Consider the following 15,536-nt stretch of genomic DNA (forward strand, 5'->3'; position numbering starts at 1 on the left):
TTTTTTTTCTTCTTTTTTAAAATTTTTGGTATATCCAGTTCTATAGAGGTTTTTAAAATTTTTGGTATATCCAGTTCTATAGAGGTTTTTTTTTTTTCTTCTTTTTTTTTTTTCTTCTTTTTTAAAATTTTTTTTTTTAAGCTATTTCTTGGGCCGCTCCCGCGGCGTATGGAGGTTCCCAGGCTAGGGGTCCAATTGGAGCTGTAGCCACCGGCCTACACCAGAGCCACAGCAACGCGGGATCCGAGCCGCATCTGCAACCTACACCACAGCTCACGGCAACGCCGGATTGTTAACCCACTGAGCAAGGGCAGGGACCGAACCCGCAACCTCTTGGTTCCTAGTCGGATTCGTTAACCACTGCGCCACGACGGGAACTTAATTTCTTTTTTTTATAGCCATATCTGCAGCATATGGAAGTTCCTGGGCTAGGGCGCCCAATTAGAGCTGCAGCGGCTGGCCTACACCACAGCCACTGCAACACAGGATCCAAACCACGCCCGCAACCCACACTGTGGCAATGCCAGATGTTTAACCCACTGAGCAAGGCCAGAGATCAAACCCACGTCCTCAGAGTCCTTAACCCACGGAGGCACAACAGGAACTCCCCTTCCTTATAGTTTTATACACTGACTGTATGTGTATATATTCATAATTAACATATCAAATTTCTTTATATATTTACTGTTATAAGAAGTCGTTATACTGTGTGTATTCTTTAAAATTTTGTTTTTGAAGTTTTTTATGCTAATGTATGTATATACCTCCCCCCCACACACACACACACTCACACTTTTTTGTTTTTGTCTTTTTTTTTTTTTTGCTATTTCTTTGGGCCGCTCCCGCGGCATATGGAGCTTCCCAGGCTAGGGGTTGAATCGAAGCTGTAGCCACCGGCCTACGCCAGAGCCACAGCAACGCGGGATCTGAGCCGCGTCTGCAACCTACACCACAGCTCATGGCAACGCCGGATCGTTAACCCACTGAGCGAGGGCAGGGACCGAACCCTCAACCTCATGGTTCCCAGTCGGATTCGTTAACCACACGCCACGACGGCAACTCCTACACACATTTGAACATAGCTCTAGGAAAAAACAAAGGGGATTAAAACATTAGCCCTGTATTTGAATTGTCTTACGGAATTTATCCTTTAAAGAAGTTCTTTGAAATGTCTATTTTACCATGATCGTTTTTTCACTGTATATGTATTTCAGAGTGAATTTTGTGTACTATCTTAATATTTAACATAGTATTTTAGTTGTTTCAGGTAGGGCAAGCCTACTTGTCTCAAATAGCTTATAAACTATCTAAAAGTAAAATTTATACTTTCACCTACTCTAACATCTCCCCAAAAGGCTTAGCACAGGACCAGGCAGAACAGTTGTTTAATAAACATGCGGAGTTCCTGTTGAGACTCAGTGGAAACAAATCCCACTAGTATCCATGAAGATGCAGCTCTGATCCTGCCCTTGCTCAGTGGGTTAAGGATCTGGCGTTGCCGTCAGCTGTGATGTAGGTTGCAGACTCGGCTCAGATCCTGTGTTGCTGTGGCTGTGGCGTAGGCCAGCAGCTGTAAGCTCTGATTCGACCCCTAGCCTGGGAACCTCCATATGCCATGTGTGCAGCCCTAAAAAGACAAAGGAATAACAACAGTAATAAAAAATGAATTTGCCTTGATTTTTTTTTTTGAACTGCACCCCCATTGTGAAGAAAAAAAAGATGGAATTACAGTAAATTTTCCTTTGATACAACTGAAAACTAAAGATATATTTCTTTCCATTTATTTGATAAATCTAGGCCAAGTTATATAGCATTGTAAATAAAGCAACAATACAATTTGTAACCATTATTTGCCATTATAAATAATTTGACTCACATAAAATGTTTTTTTTTGTTTTTTATCTTCCAGGATTGAAACAAGAAAAAATAATGTTGTTTGTTGTGGGGTAAAATTGACATCAGATTTTTTTTTTTTTTACAGACTCTCTACTGTAAGAGAGATACAATTTTCTCCAAATTTCCCACTTTTATAGTTCCTACATCAGTACATGTTTATTGTCTACGATTACAAATGGTAAGATTATCAAAGCTGCTTCTTGACTCCTTAGCTGGTTCTGAACTCCCACCTTAGGCTGTAACAGTGACATCTGAAAAATGTGCGTCTTATGATTAACATAATGCTTTTCCCTTTGGATCAGTATTTTGTCTTATTTATTGTTACACCGGTTAATCTGGTCCACACAGTGCATTGGTCCTTGATAAATGTTTGCTGAGTGGCTCACTGGATAGATAGATGACATAATTTCATCGATTCTTCATACTAACCCAATTTGCGTCTTGTTTTACAGAGAACAGCATAGAAGCTTTGAAAAATTACGAAGCTTAGACAGAAAGCACACCAGAAAGCAGCGGACCAAGCTATTTCTGTTCTTGGTCTTCTGATTCTAAACACCTTGCTTGTACACCTGCTGCCTTTTACTACCGCCTGTGTAGAAGGAGGGAAAGGAGGAGATAGCAGTGAGGTGAAAGAAACTTCGTATTCTTCTGAAAGCTGAGATTCCTCCAGTCTGTGTTTACAGAGGTACAGTTTTATTAAATGCATGGGAAGGATATTTTGTTCCCCTGTGAATGGTCAGGAATATCAGGAGACTCACAATGAAAAAAAGAATTGTTGGGCTGCAGTGTAGCCTTCTAAACAGGTTTCTGAAAATGATTTGTAGCAAGAAAATGGAACGGAGGGAGATAAACTCTTCACTCTGCAGCACATAGGAGGAGCAGTTGTGTTCATTTAGACATGTGGCAGGGTTGTTACACCTGCAGGCCTCTCAACAGATTGTAGGAAACGTGACACCCCATGCTGCCAGGCTGGGTCTGCAAATTTGAATTTTCTCCAATAAAGAAGTGAATCCCTGCTGCTTGTCAAACATTAAAAGCTTCGCTGTTCCTTTGCAACGGTATGCTTGAAGCCTAGAAAACATTCAATGAGCTGCTGCAAATCAGGAAGTGAACTTTAAAAGTCTATCTGTAGTTGCAAAGGACTGTTTGAAACAGTGAGAGGGAAGGTGATTTCATAGCATCCTGTCTTGCTGAAGAGCTACAGAGTAAGGGCAATGTAGTCGATTTCAGCAGAAGTGGAGTCAGCAGGGTACCTGTTTTCCAGATGATACAATGTGCTTTCAAGGTGATAAAACAACCCTTGAACCAAAATAGTCAAAAAGGAAAGGAAACAATGGCAGATCTGAGTTGAGGTGGAAGCAGTGGGAGAGCGAAACAGCTTGGGATACAAGTGCTTTAAAAAGGCTGTGGTTAAAAGTTCTACAGCATGTGAAACGTGAGGCCAAAATAGAGTAGAAGCAGACACTCATGTTAAATCAAGCACAGGGAAGGGAAAGATTTGCTAGAAAAGTCTTATGTGCTTTCTTTCATGTGCCAAGAACTTCCCAAACACAGTATTTTATCCTGTAAAATCATCACCATCATTCCATAATGCCCCACAGAAAAACACGGCAGTAATTATGACAAGATTTTTACTCCCAGGTCTGTTTTTCTTTTTAAATCTAGCTCAAGTTATGATTAAATGATAAGGCTAAGAGTTGTTAGGATAACTACATTCAATATACACTCTAATTGTGAGATGATTTATTTTATAATTAGCACTCCGATTCCTCTGCTGCTACAGGTAATAGAGAAGCTTTAACAATTTTAACATGATGCTTTGTTCTTTGTGTTGTCTTGAGTTTAGTTCTCTGTCAGGGGCTTGGAAGGGACCTTTAGACGTGAGATCATCACTTCTCATTGAGGCAGACAGATTTTCACTGTGCCAGACTGGAAGGCGTCTAGCAACAAAGGAGATTTACAAGTCTCCCCTGGAAACCTGTCACAGGGCCAGTGCCTCTAATCCCACATTGGTGTATCTTCACACATCTTTTATTCACCAATCCATACTCCAGGAATGTCCCATCAATATTAGCAAAGATCACGAGCATCCTAAACTGCATCAGCTAAAATTTAAGCTCATCTCATCATTACCAGATGGCAGGCAACTTAACAGGATCCTTGGTATAATAACCCCTCATAAATTTAAGACTTTTAATTGTCCTTGGCAAAGAACCTCATATAATGTAATGCACAACTCTGCATGTAAAGGGGGATGAAGATTGTCTAACAGCAACAGAATGGCTGGGAGTTGGTCTTGCGTCAATGACTGTGGATGCGCTCTCATCCGGGCATAATCTCGCACTCCATCTATGTTGTGACCAGTGGTATAAGGTTTAGAGAGAGCTAGTCGGGGTTAAAGTACAGTAACTTTATCTTAACTAGCATGGTGATCATTCAAGCTACCTAAGGTAAATAGGCATAGAGCTTTAGGAGCAAAGGGTCTCAACATTTTATTTTTAGCAGATATCATTGATTGGGATGGGAATTTAGGCAGAAAAATGTGGAAGAAAAGAAACTAAACCAAGGGTTTGAAGCCCTAAGGCTTCTGTCCTGACTAGCTACGTGACAGTGGTATTTGTGGCACCTCGGAGAGAGTTAAGCTGCATAGACATGGTCCCGTGAAAGACCGGATACTGAACACCAGAACTTCAGCTCTAATAATCCAGATGTGTTCACCCAGTCCTTCCACATGCCCATATATTTTGATGTTTAGAAACTTCTTTTTTAACTTAGGTGTTTATGAATGTGATTAAAGTGTTTTTAGAGAGTGATTGGACCTGATTTTTTAATTAAAGTATAAATATATACAGGTATGACACATTATAAAGATAAATGATATACAGCAGTATTATGATGTTAATCTTTCTTCTACAAGATGAAAAAATAGCTAATTTTTTGGGTGAACTTCACTTTTTTCTTATTTATTAAACATGAATAGATTTTTTATGGGGCCCCACATTACTTTGCTCCAAATAGTTGTGGTTAGGAGAACCATTTATTATTTCAGGACTCTTGGTTAATTGCAGAAGGGCGGAAGGTTTTCGTTTTGTTTTGCTTTTTGTTTTTCGTTTGTTGGGTGTTTTTGTGTGTTTGCTGCACTCACAGAATGCAGAAGTTCCCAAGCCAGGGATCAAACCTGTGCCACAGGAGTAAAAACACCAAATCTCCTTAACTCGCTGAGTCACCAGGAAACTCCCAGATTTTTATCCATTATTTCACCCAGAGTCCTTGTTTCTGAATTTGTATCAGCTGATTTCTACAGAAAGTTTTGCCTTCCCCTAACTTGTTCTTCAAAACACCAGTCTTGCGGGTTAATATAAATGGCTGTTTCTTGATGGTTCATTGGCCTTTAAACTGTGATAGAGCTTTCTGTAAATATTTGTATTTTTCTTTCCATTGTATTCTTAGGCATTGTAGCAATGGTTAGCGATCTCTGTGCAAAGGGCCACATTTCCTTGGAGCACAAGCTGAAAATAGCTCCCTCAATGATATAAATGTTACCATATATTCTGTACCATTAAAAGCCTTTCATCACACCTACAGTTTATTTCCTTTGGTAAATGTAGCTAATCTAAGAGCTAGATTTTTTTTTTTAACCATCTATATATCTTCCTTTTAGTGAGGCTTCTATTAAGGTCTTATGCCCATTTTAAAATTTCAGTTGTTTTCTTTGTGGAATTTTAAGGGATATTTGTATATTTTTAGAAACAGTCCTTTACCAAATGTGTCTTTTGCAAATATTTTCTCCCAGTATGTGGCTTGGTCTTTCAGTCTCTTGACATTATCTTCTATTTAGCACAAGTTTTTAAGTTTAATGAAGTCTGGCCTATCAATTATTTCATTCATTGATCATGCTTTTGGTGTCATGAGAAAAAGCATGAGAAAAAGACTATACATATGTATAACTGGGTCACTTGGCTGTAGAGCAGAAAGTGACAGAACACTGTCAATCAACTAGATTAAAAAATGAAAAAAAAGGAAATAGAAAAAAGTAAAGATAAAAATTCATTGCCAAATCTAAGGACATCCAGACTTTCTCCTTTGTTATCTTCTAGGAGTTTTACAGTTTTGCATGTTGCTTTAGGTCTGTGATCCATTTTGAGTTAATTTTTGTGAAGGGTTTAAGGTCTGACAAGATTAATTTTTTTGCATGTGGAGGTACAGCTACTCCAGGCTATATGTTGAAAAGACTATTTTTTCTTGATTGTCAAAGATCAACCTACCATACTCATGTGGGTCTATTTCTGGGCCCTCTATTCTTTTCTATTGATTTATTTACTTATCTATACTCTTGCTAATGCCACATGGATGTGAGGGCAATCTGGCTGCGACATCTGTCACCCCATTGATCGCCAGGGTGGACTCTGGCTGGCCAGGCGGGGGGCCCCTTCCTCCCTCACTGTTCCATGTGTGTCTCTCCAGAAGCTGTGCACTTGGTCCGAGAGGAAGACCATCCCCCATAGAGGGTATTTGAGTAGCAGCGCTTCCCTGCTAGAACTTCCCAACAAGCTCTCAAGAGCTGGATTGTTTTTATCTGCTTTTGATAGTAATCTTATTAGGTTTATTATAATTTGAGAGAGTAAAGTACACAAAATATATGTCAAATGAGTCCAAGAGCTCTTGTTGGAATAATTCACATTTCCTAAAATTAGTAACAATAATGGCACATATTGTGTGGAATGATATTAAACAGTAAGTTTAATTATACCTCCTTCTTGCCATGTGACTATCCCTATTCCTACAACATTGTGTCCATGGAAGGTAGACTTCAGGAAAATCCATTGACAAGAAAACTATTAAATAAAGTACAATATATAAACCCAACTGAATATTATACAACAAAATGGAAAAAAGTAGAGCAACAAGAAGCACTACTGATGAATCTTAAACACAGGTTTTTTTTCAAGTATCCAAAGATTATGTTCCGTGTGATATTTTCACTAATCAGAAAGACAGGAGAGTAGACTAGGGAAGGAACACATAGATAGATTCTTATACAGAAAATGTTCCAGGATATGAATTGGGAAAGGGGAGGTTCTATTATGTATATATCCTACATGCACATTAAATATTACATATATTCATTATATTAATTGTATAATATTAATATTAAAAACATTTAGAAAATAAAGGCTAGAAGTAGGAAAAAAGGAACAAAAAGTGTTTCTTTAATAATTCATGCAAAGCAGTACCCATTGGGCTCAGCAGAAATGAATCTGACTAGCATCCATGAGGACACAGGTTCAATCCCTGGCCTCACTCAACAAGGATCAAGTGTTGTCATGAATGGTGGTGTAGGTCTCAGATGGGCTCGGATCTGGCATTGCTGTGGCTGTGGTGTAGGCCAGCAGCTACAGCTCTGATTCAACCCCTAGCCTGGGAACCTCCATGTGCTGGGGGTGTGGCCATAAAAAGACAAAATAACAATAATAACAATAATTCATGCAAGACAATCTCTATCAGGCACTGATTTTGTAATACCCAATATTCCATCTACTGATTTAAAGTTAGTACTGAAGAGTAGACTCCAAGTTAGTACCGGATAATGACCTCAGTATCAACTGGTCTTTCTCAGTTTCAAGTAGTTCTATCTTTCAATTTATCTGAAGTGCTATTTTAATAAATCTTAGTTTTTAAGGAGTAATACATGGAAAGAGCATGGTATATTGGTCACCTGCACAGCACTGCTGTGTAGCAAACCACTGCAAAATTCACTGATTTAAAAAAAAAAAAGCAATCATTTAGTCTCACATTTATAGGTCAGCTGGAAAAGCTCTGCTTCAGGCTGAAGGTCTGTGGGTTGGTTGAGGAACTCTGCTCCATGGGGCATTTTTTTGAGAGCGTAGCAGAGGATCCAGGCTAAATGGTTACTGGAGAATACTTTCCAGGAAACAGCAAAAGTATAAGAGGGCAAGCCAAGCTGTGCCAGAAAGTTGAAGCCACTGTTTGTACCATGTCTGTTAACATTGTCCAAAGTAAATCACATGTCCAAGCTCAAAGTCAAAAAGTGGGAGGGTGAACTTGAATGTGGATTTATAAGGCTAATACGAGACCAGTAATTTAATCTACCACACAAATTTACTAAGGAGTCAAAGAAGTTTTACATTTTACTAGGGGTTTCCTCTACTAAGACCTATTATTCATCTTCTTTAATATGTTCCATGCCTAAGATGCTGAATTCTAAGGACAAGCTATTTATGTTAAACTTATCCACTGACCAGTTTGAGAAAGGAACTGGCCAAGAGGAAATAATGACAGGAAACTAGAGGACAGGAAAAATAAAACTTGGAGTAGTTCTTCCCTGTGTCTATACTACATCTCTGGCAGTATCTTTGTCCCTCCTTGACTGTGGTTCTCTTCAAGTGGCTGTGCCTGTATGATTTTGTCGCCTCTGGAGGTGATGGCAGCTGCCCACTGTTGCTAGTCTCCTGGGGTCTCAACACTTTTGGTTTATTTTCTTAAATACCAACTCACACTCACTTAGATCCCCCCCTTTCAAAGTACTTTCATTTTAACCATCTGAGATGCATTTTGTTTCCTGCCAAAACTTGGACTGATACGCATATATAATTAATTTCAATATGTATAACACAGAGTCCTTACTAATCAAAAATCCCTTCTCAAAAGAATGTAATTTTTATGAAAGATAAAGAATCAGGCATAGTCAAGCTTTTTTAAATTATTATTATGCCACAGGCTGACCCTTTTATAACTGTTTGGATACAGCTTAAATTTTGACTGTTTAGCTAGAACTTTCAGATTCCCTATCATTTGCTCAATATAATATATGACTTACTTTGGTTATATTGCATTCAGTGCATTTACTTTGGGTTCACTTTTCAAAAATCTCTTTTTTTTGGAGGCTTCCACCCTCCTTTTTGTTTTTTGGAGGCTAAATTTGGCTACCTGTCCTTGTCTTTGCAAATTCAAGTCTTTCATTTAAGGAAGGAAATTACCATATCTCTCAACATTCTTAGCTGCAGCTGGTGACATCTTCAATTTGCCCAGAATGATGACAAACCATGGTTACTTTTCAGTATCTTCTCTGGCTTTGTACTGTCATTACTCACCCACTCACCCCAGGGTTCAACACCAACTCCACAATGATGGGTTCATTTTTCATAGGTCCTACCATAATTTCTTTAATTTAAAAGAATTAAATATTACTATGAGGAATTCTTTGGGTATTTTTTGTTGCTATGTTTCTATCAGAGAACTTTTTTGAAAGCATACTTAAAGCCATCTTTCTCTAAAGAAAAAAAAAACTGATTTCTTCTTTCCAACATTCATCTTTGCCACTATCATAATCAGAAGGTGTAGGTCTACCAAGGTTAGCGATAATCCTGGGTTGGTGAAGGGAGGCATGATGAAGATTAGAAACAAAATTTTAAAGAGATAATTAAGCCAAGGCACAAATGATACAGCAAAGAAGGAGAAAAAGAAGGTACCAAAGCAGGAATGTGACATCATTCAGTTATTAAACCGACGACTATAAGCCCAGAACAACAACAACAAAAATGTACCCTCTTCCAAACATGTCTACAATCAGAAGTCAGGGGCATCTGGCTACACTGGATTTGCATGGCTTCAAGATGATGTAGGTAGTAAGCTAAAGCCAGGAATGAGTTCCAAGGTTTGGAGACAAAACAACCCTATTTCTGTAGTAACCAAGAGAATTAAGAAAAATAAATCCACATTAAACATGTTTGGAAAAGTAAGGAGAACAACACAGAAGGCTGGCTTCAACTTTATTACAAATGTATTCATTTGTACTGAAAAGTTAAAAATGACCTGGGAAAGAATGAACAGTATTTATGCTAATAGGGTACAATTTGAGTGTTATTACTCAGACGCAATCTAGTCTATTTGTAATCTAGATTCTTATTTTCATGCAAAATATTGTTTTCTTTAAAACAGCTGCCAACAAGTACTGTGACATGTAGTTATCATTGGTATTACACAAGTATCCGACAAGACCCCATTATCAATAGCTTCCTAACAACAATTATTAAACTTCCCCAGGAGTTCTGAGCTCAAGGCCACAGAAAAAGAAATACTTCCTGGTATTTTCAGTAAATAGGAGCAAAATTTATTTTCAGGTATATGAGTTGCCAATATTGGTATTGATTCAATGTTGTTTTCAATCTGGCCTGATAGGACCCACTGAAGCACAGCTTATTGCAATTTCCACTGAACAATGAAGTCTCTAGACATTATTTGGAATTTAGAATATTTACAGTGGCTTCCGTCTGGTTGTTTACCCAAGTACAACTTCTCATTCTTTCACATTCGATCCAATCACCAGGGTTACAGTCAAAATTCTATTTTATGAATTTATCAAGTCCCAGTCCATCTCTTGATTCTATTCTTCTTTAAAGTCTTGCCTATTTTCAAACTACTTGGTTTCATAATTTTTATTCTTTTCTTGTTTCTGTACATTAATGAGTTTTTGCTATGCTACAGTTCTTTCCTCTTCACAGAGTTTGGTTGGTGGAAAATCTCTGTAAAAATAATCCTCCTCTTTCCTGCTGTTTTCATTGACTTTTCTTTAAATCATTATTACTTACATTTCAAGCTTATTTCTAAGTTTACAAGGTTGTGTGTCTATTCATTTTAAATGGAAATTTTCCAGGAGCTTTATTTTTTTTATATTTGGAAATTGAACAATTTTCTACTGATCTGGGAGTGTCCCAACAGGAGGGATAGTCCTTCTGCTTATGGAAGAGAATTTTTCCCAGGATTTTTTCCCACCATTTATAGACATTCAAAAACTTTCCCTTCCCTCTTTTTTAGCATGACTTAGAAGACTAATTATTCAGTTAAGTAATTTGTCCTTAAAATGCATACAAGAATTTTACAGAACTCAAAGCCTAGCATTAGCCCATCAAGGTAGATCACTCTACTGCAACAATTGGATTTTCCAAGACTTTTCTCTTTTTTTGGTCTTTTTAGGGCCACACCCACAGCATATGGAGGTTCCCAGGCTAGGGTTCCAATTGGAGCCATAGCTGCTGGCCTATGCCAGAGCCATAGCCACGCAGGATCCAAGCCACACCTGTGACCTACATCATAACCTATGGCAAAGCTGGATCGCAATGCTGGATCCTTAACCCACTGAATGAGGCCAGGGATTGAACCCATGTCCTCATGGATGCTAGTCATGTTGGTAAACCACTGAGCTACAATGGGAACTCTGATTTTCCAAGATTTAACCTAGTTATACTTTAATAAACAAACCAGTGGATTCTGAATTTATGTGCTTAAAGGTATCCTTTCTTGTTTTTGAGCTGGAGGGGGAATAGGTTTTTTTTCTCACATTCAAAGAAAATGTTTGATACTTAATTCTACCTCTTTATCTTCACATTAAGGTAGGAAAAAGGGGGCAGGAACCCAGAGCTCATTCTCCCACAAGGACAGTGGTGCTGGCCATTTTGGAGTCCTCCCTTCAGTATGTTAGGGCTGAGTCCCAGCTCCTTCCACCAGGAGGTCAGCACAGCTGTAGGCACCTCTGAGCCCCCAACCACCTAACCCAGCTCTGCCTAAGAGAGGTCCCAGGACCTGAATCTGCCCTCCAGCAGGCCCTCATGAGCCCCAAGACAATTCTTGACCCAGCCCTGCCAACCAGTGGACTGACACTTGCCTCAGGACCCCCAGGAGCCCACAGCCAGCCAAGTAGAGAATTGGCCACAACCACCAGCTTCTGGTAGCCTCTGCACTTGATAGTACCTGGCAACTAACCAAACTGGGACTCAGCCATTCCCACCTGCAATTCTCACACTAGTTGGCCCTGCCACACCAGAAGGGCCCACACAGCCTACATAGAGGGTACCCCTAAAGCATATAGCACTAGTGAACAAAAGGGAGTGTGCTGCTGGGCTCCAAAGAAATCTACATAAGGCCACTTCTTTAAGACTGGGAAAAATAACCAACTTACCTAATACATACAAAGAAAAGCAGAATCAGGCAAAATGAGGTAACAGAAGAATATTTTTAAACCAAAGGAACAAGATAAAACCTAAGAAGAGCTAAAAGTAAAGGGAGCTAAGCAATCTATCCAATAAAGAGTTCAAGGTAATGATCACAGAAATGCTCAACTAACTCAGTAAAAGTACATATGAACAAAGTGAGAATGCCAGCAAAGAGTTAGAAAATGTAAAAGAGAATCAAAAAGGCAGAGGATATAATAACAAACAAAAAACACACTAGAAAGAATCAAAGTAGATTAGATGACACAGAGGAATGGAGCAGTTAACTGGAAGACAGAGTAGTGGAAATCACTCAAGCTGAACAGAAAAAAGAAAAAAGTATTTTTAAAAATAAGGAGTTTTAGAAACCTCTGGGACAACATTAAGCATACCAACACATGCATTGTAAGGGTTACAGAAGAAGAGACAGAGAAAAGGGGCAGAGAACACATTTCAAGATATAATAGCTGAAAACTTTCCTAACCTAGAAAAGCAAACAGCCATCCACATCCATGAAGTAAACAGAGTCTCAAACAAGATCAAGCCAAAGAGGTTCACACCAAGACACTGAGTAATTGAAATGGCAAAAGTTGATGATAGGGAATATAAAAAGCAGTAAGAGAAAAGAAACTTCATAAAAGGGAACTCCTATAAAGCTATGATCTGACTTCTCAGCAGAAACTCTGCAGGCCCAAAGGGCAAGGCACATTATACTTAAAGTGATGAAAACAGACGACCACCAACAATACTCTAGCCATAAGGTTAGCACACAAATTTAAAGGGGGTTAGTCTTACAATCAAAAGCTATGTACAGCCTCCTAAACTGGATTTATAAGAAATTTTTTAAAGAGACTTCTCTAACAAGAAAAGACTATAACAAGAAATAGTTACAAAAGGAAAAATCCCATTGGTGAAGGAAAATATACAGTAAAAGTAGTAGCTTGATCACTGATAAAGCAAGAGACAGTTTAAAAGACAAAAGTAGTACAACAATCTATATCCACTACTCTTTAAGAGTAGTTAAAGAAAACACTAAACAAAAGATGTAAAATATGATGTCCAGATCATTAACTTGGGAGAGGAGTACAAGTGCATTTGAACTTAAGAGATCATCAATCTGAAATAATCACATATACTAAAATATTATATACATACATATCTGTGTGTGTTGCTATATATAAATCTCATAGTAAACACAAACCAAAACTTGTATTACATACACATACAATAAAAAGAGGAAGGAATCCAAACATAACACTAAAGATAGCCAAAAATCATAAAGTAAGAAAGCAAAAGAAAAAAAGGAATAAAAACAACTACAAAACAACTTGAAAGCAATTAACAAAATGGCAATAAATACACAAATCATTACTTTAAATGTAAATGGACTAAAACCTCCAAGTAAAAGACAGAGAGTGGATAAGTACATTTTTAAAAGTTCTATGCTGCCAGCTGCCTACAGGGGATTCATTTTAGATCTAAGGACACACAGACTGAGAGTAAGGGGATGGAAAAAGGTATTTCATGCAAATGGAAAGCAAAGGAAAGCTGGGATAGCAATACTTATATCAAACGATACAGACGTTAAAACAAAGACCATCATAGGAGATAAAGAAAGACCTTACATAAGGATAAAAGGATCCATGCAAAAATAAAATATAACAATTGTAAATATATATGTGCTCATAGGAACACCTGCATACATAAACAAGTATTAACCAACAAAAAGAAAAACTGACAGTAACATAATCATAGGAGGAAACATAACACTCCACTTACATCAGTGGACAGATTATCCAGATAGAAAATCAATAAAGAAATAAATCACATATTAGATTAGATTGACTCAATAAGTACATATAGAATATCCAATCCGAAACAGCAGAATATACATTCTTTCAAGTGAACATGGAACATTTCCAGGATATATCATATGCTAGGCCACAAAACAATTCTCAGTAAATTTAAGAAAACTGAAATCATATTAAGCATCTTTTCCAACCACAATGTTATGAGACTACAAATCAATCATAAGAAGAAATATAAATATATATTTTGGCTAAACACTATGCCACTAAACACCAATGGGTCATTGAGAAATTAAAGAGGAAAACAAAAAATACTTTAAGGGAAATAAAAATGAAAATACAAAAATTCAAAATCTATGGAATAAAGAAAAAGTAATTCTAATAAGACGGAAGCCTTACAGTGATGCAAGACTATCAGGAAACAAGAAAAATGTCAAATAAACAACCCAACATTACAACTAAAGGAAGTAGAAAAATACGAATGAACAAAACCCAAAGTAAGTAGAATAAATAATAAAGATCATAGCAGAAATAAATAAAATAGAAACTAAAAAATTGAAGTAAAAAAATATCAATGAAACTTTTTTTGAAAAGATGAAGTTCATAAACCATTAGCTAGGCTCATTAAGAAAGAAAGAGAGGGGGCACAAATCAATAAAACAAATTTAAAAGATTAAAAATTGTAACCAAAATAACAGAACTACAAAAGATCATAAGAGATTACTACAAATAATTATACACCAATAAAATGGAAAACCTGGATGAAATTGACAAATTCCTAGAAATGAACAATCTCCCAAGACTGAATCAGGAAGAAATAGAAAATATAAACAGACCAATTATCAGTAATGCAATTAAATCAGTTATTAAAACTCCCAATATGCAAAAACCCAGGGCCGGACAGCTTTACAGGTGAATTATACTAAAAGCTTGGAAAGTAGTTAATGCCTATCCTTCAAAAACTACTCAAAAAAAAAAAATTAAAATTGAAAGGAACACTTCCAAATTCATTCTATAGGCCATAATCATCCTTACCAAAACTGACAAAGACACTACAAAAAGGAAAATTATATGCCAAGATCATTGATTAATGTAAATGCAAAAATTTCAACAAAGTATTAGCAAACCAAATTCAACAACACATTAAAGGGGTTCATAAACAATGATCAAGAGAGATTTGTCCCAGGGACACAAGGACTTCTCAGTATCTGTGCATCACTCAATGCAATACATCACATTAACAAACTGAAGAATAAAAATCTTATGGTCATATCAATAGATGCAGAAAAAGCTTTTTTTTTTTAAAAATTCAACTAAGTATTGGAAGTTTTAGCCACAGCAACTAGACTATAAAAAGAAATAAGAGAACTCCAAATTGGAAAGGAAGAAGTAAAACTATCCCTGTTTGAAGATGACATGGTACTATATATAGAAAGCACTAGAGGTTCCACCTAGACACTAATAGATCTCATTAATGAAATTGATAAAGGTGCAGGATACAAAATTAAATGCAAAAATCTGTTGCATTTTTATACACTAACAAACTCTAGAAAAAGAAAATAATCCCACTTACAACTGCATACAAAAAATAAAACACTTATGAATTATCCTAGCTAAGGAAGTAAGACCTATACATAGAAAACTGTCAGACACTGATGAAAGGACCTGAAGCTGACCCTAACAAATGTGCTCATGGGTTAGAAAAGTGAATATTGTTAAAATGACCATAATATCTAAGGCAATCTTCAGATTCAATGTAATCCCTATCAAAATACCAACGTTATTTTTCACAGAACTAGGACAAGTATTCTAAAATTTGTCTGGA

This window comes from Phacochoerus africanus, chromosome 7, assembly GCF_016906955.1.
Source record: "Phacochoerus africanus isolate WHEZ1 chromosome 7, ROS_Pafr_v1, whole genome shotgun sequence".
NCBI lineage: Eukaryota > Metazoa > Chordata > Mammalia > Artiodactyla > Suidae > Phacochoerus > Phacochoerus africanus.